Raw genomic sequence first — 6,964 nt, 5'->3', positions numbered from 1 at the left:
TGTGCTCCAGGGGCCTCACTCCCCCGATCTCATACCGTGCTTCATCAGTTATACCTGTACAAAGTAATTGTAAAATGCTGTCCCAATTTGTTTGCATGTCACACCTGCGATATGTGGTGCAAGGCTGGAATGAGCAGGTGTAACTCCACTGATCAAACCTGGCCTTTCTGCCTCAGATGTGGGCCAAGTAGGCCAACGGGACACATAGCTCTTCTCAGTCAGCTTGCTGAAGCAATCTGGCAAATTGCCTAATTATTCTGAGAACACTTGTGACCTGCTAATCCCTAGTGTTGCTGACTGTTTATACACGGCTCACTAGATTTCCCTGATGTGCTGTTGGTTTTTGCCCTGGAACTGTATGTTGGGGATAAAGATTGAAATTAAAACAGGAGCTGTTTAGAACAAGCTCCACTGATTGGTATTTTCCCATTTTCCTCTTTCCTTGTTTTATTGTTGCTAAAGCTGTTTGCATTGAAACATGATCATTCAGGGGGATTCTTTGCCCTGCAGGGATGCCTTCCATCCAAAGAGCTCAAAAAACTCTCCAAATATTAATTATTTGTTTCAGCAGCTGGCCCCCACCCGCAGGAGGTAGCTCAGCTGTGGGGACCCAACAAATAAAGCAAACCTCAACCCAAACCACTGAGTTTCACCTGGGTTGAATGCGGGACCATGATCTGTTTATTTTTAATCTGGGCTTAGTCTTGCTCAAAAGTTGCAGGAAACTTTCGAGGAAGCTGATTTGAGTCTGAACTTTGGCACAAAAACAGGTTTTACGTGATTTCAGGTTTCTTAGTTTACAACTTCATAGATTCCAAGGTCAGAGGGGACCTTTATGATCCAGTGGTCCCCAAACTGTGGGGTGTGGCCCCCTAGAGGGATGCACAGGAATGTCTGGGGGCGGAGGAGGACGTGGCAGAGCCTGGGCCAGCCCCCATGAGGGGGTGGGGAGGGAGCACCGCCCAGTCACGCTCTGCAACCAGCTCCGCAGCTGCAGCCTGCTTGCATCCACTGGCCCCTGCTCTCAGGTTCCCCCCGCCCCCTCAGCCCTCCTGTGACTCCACTACTGGCCTGGGGGGCGCAGACACATTCTATTACTGGCAAGGGGAGGCGCAAGAGGAAAAGTTTAGGGACCACTGATCTAGTCTGACCTCCTGGACAACACAGGCCAAAGAACTGCCCCAAAATAATTCCTAGAGCAGATCTTCAAGAAAAACATCTAACCTTGATTTAAAAATTGCGAGTGATGGGGAATGCCCTATGACCCTTGGTAAATTCGGTGTGCTACTAAAACCAATCTTGGGCTTCTGACACCATAATTCCACCGCAGCCCAATTGTGATGGCAGAAACAGGTCTGTGACCTCAAATGGGAAATAAGACCAATGAGTTAGATGTATCCCAACTGAAGGAGCAAAGATCCATGGGCCAAATTCAGCCCTGGTGTAAATACTCACATTAAGTCAATAGCAGTTGCATCCACTAACACAAGAGATTAATTTGATCAACAAAGAGAAATAAATCAAATCTCAGATCTCAGCAGAATTGTCTCTGCTGGGAAAGATTTTCAAATTTTTCCACTAGGTATGAATTTATCATGGCATGTGCATTTCTGATGTCCCAACACAATTAACTCATCTTTGTTATAAATCTAGATTTCTAATATACCTGGAAGAAACTTACAATACTGAGCTGAAAATGCATGATTAATTATCAGCTGATCTGCTTTGTTGCTAAAATATGTACTGTAAATCTAACTCCTTCTGATTAGTTTAATTTGGAACCTACAGGTTTTTCACACCACAGGAAGTTCCATGGCATTTTTCTGAAAGGTCATTTTAAAGGTCTGATAAGTAGAGAAAACTTTAGCATCTGAGGCCATGTCTACACTACAAAATTATATCAACCTAACTTACGTCAGCATACAGCCACCACAGTTATTGATTCGCTTGTGTGTGTGCACACTTGGCTCCTTGAATCGGCGGTGTGCATCATCACTAGAAGTGCTTGTATCTAGAGCCCTGCGCGAATACAAATATGTCCATCTGCATCCAATCCACATCCACAGGAATAAACTTTTAGCAGACTGCAATCCGCCCTTGTAACACAGTGTCTACACTGACACTGCGTTGGCCTAATTACATCACCCGTGACCCTACTCCGCTCAGGGAAAGGGTGTTACCTAATTGGTGAAGAGCGGCACCTACATTGGCAGGAATCAACTCTAAGTGAAGATACTTCCACAGCGAGGTCAACGCAAGGCAATTTACGTCAACCTAACCGTGTAGCGTAGACCAGGCCTAAACGTAGGAAATCTAACCTGACTTGCCTGAGTTTCAGCTAGTTTCAGGTTAGCTGGGGCTGGTAGCTATTCTGAGTGGTAAGAAATACCCTTTGGTGATTGTATGATGCACTCATTCCATCCAATCTATCTGATCTCACATCCATCTATTCCTCATTGCCCTTTCAAATTTCATCTCTCTCTCGGGCTTTATTGACAGATTGGAACAATCCTGCCCTGGGACAGCATCATTTTAAATCTGCTTTGCATCGATGTAAATGACTGCACAACACTCAAGACGATAGGGAATCAGATTTGGAGTACAGAGCATGTGTTTGGTTGTGCTGCCCTATCTGAAATTGCTTTTGTTTTCTGAGCTCCATTGCGTTGTTGTCTAAAGGTTCGAGCACAGACATGGGAATCAAGTTAATGTTCATGCATGGTTTTTTTAAGTCAGTGCAAGCCTTGCCTGAGTAAAGATTGCTTCAATGGAGTTACACCAGGGATAAATTTGGCCCAGTATAATTACAGATCAGGTTTAGGAGCACTCTCACTTACCAAGGGGTGACAGCTTTTAGCAAGATCCAAAAAGGGACTAGATATTTCTTTGGATAACCAGAATATCTAGATTTAGCACAGTTACTGCTAACAACAGTTCTAGAAGGGATATTACATCTCCTGCTTCAGCGTTTAAGCTGATCTCTCTGGCTAAGAGAGTATGTCTACCCTGCAAAAAAAGACCCTGCACCAGTGAGTCTCAGAGCGCAGGACTGCAAACAGCTGTGTGGATGTTCCTGTTTGGGCTTTGAAGCCAACTCGCTGCCACGGGGTTGTTGTTTTGTTTTGTTTTGTTTTTTGCAGTGTAGACATACTCACAGAGACCAGGATGAGACCTACTATGAGGGGCATATTACCCCGTCTTTGCTGCTGTTGGGTTCTTACACGTTCCTCTGAAGTAGCTGGTAGCTGGGCATTATTGGACACAGGAGACAGGACCAGGTGGACCTCAAGTCTGATCCAATTTGGCAATTCCCTATCTTCCTATGGAATGGAAACTTTTAGCACCAGTCACATGTTAGTGGCATGGTTTCTGCCTGGATTGTTTAATCTGTGTTATTTGTAACGAGTTTCAGTCACTGAATCCATTAGTACATACTTGCAGGGGGTACCTGAGGTACAGTTCTGCTAGGTGAACAGGATCATTTGCATGTCTATGGTACCTTCCACCTAGCTATTGTTCTCCAGGTCCATTAAGGGCAGGACAAGAAATAATCCTTTTAGTTTGCACAATGGAGATTCAGGTTAGATCAGGAAAACTACCTAACTCTAAGGATATTAAGCACTGGAATTAGCTTCCAAGGGAGGTTGTGGAACCCCCATTGTTGGAGGTTTTCAAAAACAAGTTAGACAAACACCTCTCAGGGGGATCTCGGCATACTTAATCCTGCCTCAGCACAGGGGGTTGGATTAGACCCGTGTTTCTCAATTACCGGTCTGTGGACCGGCACCAGTCCCTGAGATCTCCCTGAGACACAGTTTAGGAAAGCAGCAAGCTGGTCTTAGGTGTCAGTAAGACTGATCAACACTGAACTAGATGATCTTTTGAGGTTCCTTCCAGCCCTAAATTCCTATGATTTTATTATCTCAAATTAACTCTTACAACTCCCTGTGAGGTAGGTATTAGTGCCTCCATTTTACAGATGGGGAAACTGACGCACAGAGTGGGGATGTGACTTGCCCAAAGTTACACAGCGAGTCTCTGGCAGTGATGGGACTAGAACTCACATGGGTGACACGGGATAATGGTAAGGATGAGCCAGGATGAATCAAGTAATGTCTGCACAGTGCTTGGTCCATGTAAAGTCGAAGCAGTGTTATTATTCTTTGAGAAGTCCCCTCCAATACAGACCTGATATCATTGGCAAAGCAACAATGTGAAGCTGGTCTCCCCACCTGTGTATAGGGCAGCAAGAATGACCAGCTCAAGAGAAGAAATGAACTAGACTTAAAAATCGCAGCCATAAATGATGACAGCCTGCGGGTCAGCGGGGCCTCTATCCTTTGTTTGGGTTTGGACAACCCCCTGCGCGGGGCCCCATTGAAGACAAAGGGCTCCATGAGGGCGCGGTACAAGAGCCTGTCTGCACAGAGCTGCCTGCAGGAGTTTTCTCCTGATTCTCTTGAAGGCAACAGAGGGCATTTGATTTTCTCATCATTACTATGAGCCGAGAATTACCAGGTTTAAATTAGTGTTGAGGAGGTGGAAAGAAACAACCAGAAAAACATCTTAGGAGTCTGGATTTTAGAAACATCACTTGACATGCAAAATAACCACAATTGCCCCAGGGTTACAGGACTGGCCCTTGGACAATCTGATTATATTCTTGTTACATCACATATAAGTAGTCTTCTTATGAAATCAAGATTAGTAGGAATGCGCCTTAATTCACTGGGCCAAGCTATCCGTTCTTTCGTGATGGATTGTTGCTAAAGACAAGAAGATTGGATCTGTCTGAAATCCCCACGGCAGCTGTCTTTCCTTCTGTGTCTCTGATGTTTTGTCCATAGGTGGCAGCAGATTTCTAACGCCTGCCCATAGGGTGCTAGGCATCCCAAACAGACCTATTATTACCCTGCTGTGGGAAATGATACGATTGGTTAACTGAGCTGACAGATTGGAAAGGACAGCGCTGTAATGCAATGCTTTGTTTCATGGCTTGTAACCTATCTGAGTCACCAGTTAAAATAAAGCCATGCTTAATTTGACAGGGAGCTTTCAAAACAAGGACTCTCCCAGCAGCTGCGAAGGTCCCATTCTGTTTTCACAACAGCGGGTCTTACCGATGTGAACATAGAGAGTTTCCCTCATTGCACTGACTCAGTTACAAATAATGCATGGCACTTCTGACCTCCATAGCGCTTCATGAACATTCATTAATTAACAATTCCCTTCTTCCCATGCTGTATAGGGGTTAGGTATGTGCTATATCCACACTTTACAAGAAGTGAGAGTGAAGCACAGAGGTTAACTGACTTGCCCAAGGCCAGAGATGAAGTCTGTGTCAGAGCTGAAACTAGCCCTCAGGTGTTCCTGTTCTGCTACTTCTGTGCATGCCTCTCGGTCAAAGATAGTGTCATATAATCTATTGAACCTATAACGCATCTTTCATCACAAAATTATTTGCAAGTTGGAATGACTGACTTCACCATTGAAATGCAACCAGTTCTGGGGTGGAATGCAGCAGTGGTTTAACATTCCACAGCAATGCTACATGACAGAAAGTGAAGAAGAATCTCATAACCAAATGAAACTGCAGTGAGAATTTAGGGACGCAGAATTTAATTACCCCAGATTTACTCAGGACCCCCTTACTTTTGAGTTAGAGCCAGAGATCTTTAATGCTGTCCAAGCATGGACATTGCGTGCATGCTTTCACCCGGCATTGCAAGGTGACGCTGCAGCCTGATGTAGCATGACATTATACCAAGACACCATCAAGTCACTGGGACAGGATGATGCACCAAGAAGAACATTCCACCAAAAGATGACATGCCACAATTGCACCACAAGATGACAGGCCACAATGCAACATCCCACACTGAGCTGTAGAGGCCATCCCCTGGCTGTGGGCCATGATGAAACTGTGCCAAAATACACTAACATGGCATCATGGCATGATGACTTGCCATAATGTGACAGGACAAATTTGTGTTAAAACACGAGCAGTTAGTATTGCAACCATTACATCTTGCTGTGTTGCAATATGGCAGCAGTAACCCACGGGGGCTGTCAAGTAGCATTGTGACAAGCTGGTAGGGTCATGTGGGCAGCATGATGATACTCTGTGTAAACACTCTTGTCTTGGCATGACAACATGTCAAACTGGCCAGTGAGGCGATATGATGTCATTCCTTGTTGCCACATGTCCAAAAGACCATGGTTAGGTGTTAGGATATCCTGGTGTGGCAAATGGCCATTGCCTAGCAATGCAGCATTATACAGCTTCTTGTCAGCTCATGATAGCATCAAACAAAAGTCCCTGGTGTTCTGTTGTGGTGTCAGGATGGGCTAAGCCCTTGCCTAGAGATGCAACAGGGTTATGTTTCTCATGGCAAAATGGTGCTGCAGCTCCACGGGTCATGATGTGATGCAGCGAGGCCAGCGCACGACTTGGTGGCAAGTTGCGGGTGCTACAGTGACATGATGGGAGGATGAGGTCAGGATGTGAGGCCGCATGGCCACGCAGTACGGTCAAGAAGTGAGGTGCCACAATGAGGTCAGGGCCGGTCGTGGCACGATATGATAAAGAGGTGATGGGGTGAGATCAGTCTGTGAGATGCTGCCGTGGCACGCGGAGGTCAGGCCATGTCGTGCCATGACCTGATGAGGTGAGGACCTGCGGTGCTACCGTGACATGATGGGAGGGTGAGGTCAGGACGTAAGGCGCCATTGGCAACGGGGTGAGGTCAAAGCACCATGGGAACACAAATGAAGTCAGGAGGTGACATGTTCTGTTACCATGGCAACATTCCAGGATCACCATGATGGGCCCGCCCCACCCCTTGACATTAGACTGGAGGAGGTTATCATTGTTTTGGGGACCTCCTCCACTGCCACGTGACCCATGGCGGCCTCCACGATGGCTTCAGCCATCCTCTTCAATGCGCATGCGCTGCAGGCAGGC

Source organism: Emydura macquarii, unplaced genomic scaffold (assembly GCF_026122565.2).
Source record: "Emydura macquarii macquarii isolate MOO-44397 ecotype Brisbane River unplaced genomic scaffold, CSIRO-AGI_Emac_v2 contig_2924, whole genome shotgun sequence".
In the NCBI taxonomy this organism is placed as follows: Eukaryota; Metazoa; Chordata; order Testudines; family Chelidae; genus Emydura; species Emydura macquarii.
The sequence above is the reverse complement of the archived record's forward strand: the minus strand, read 5'-3'. Positions refer to the sequence as shown.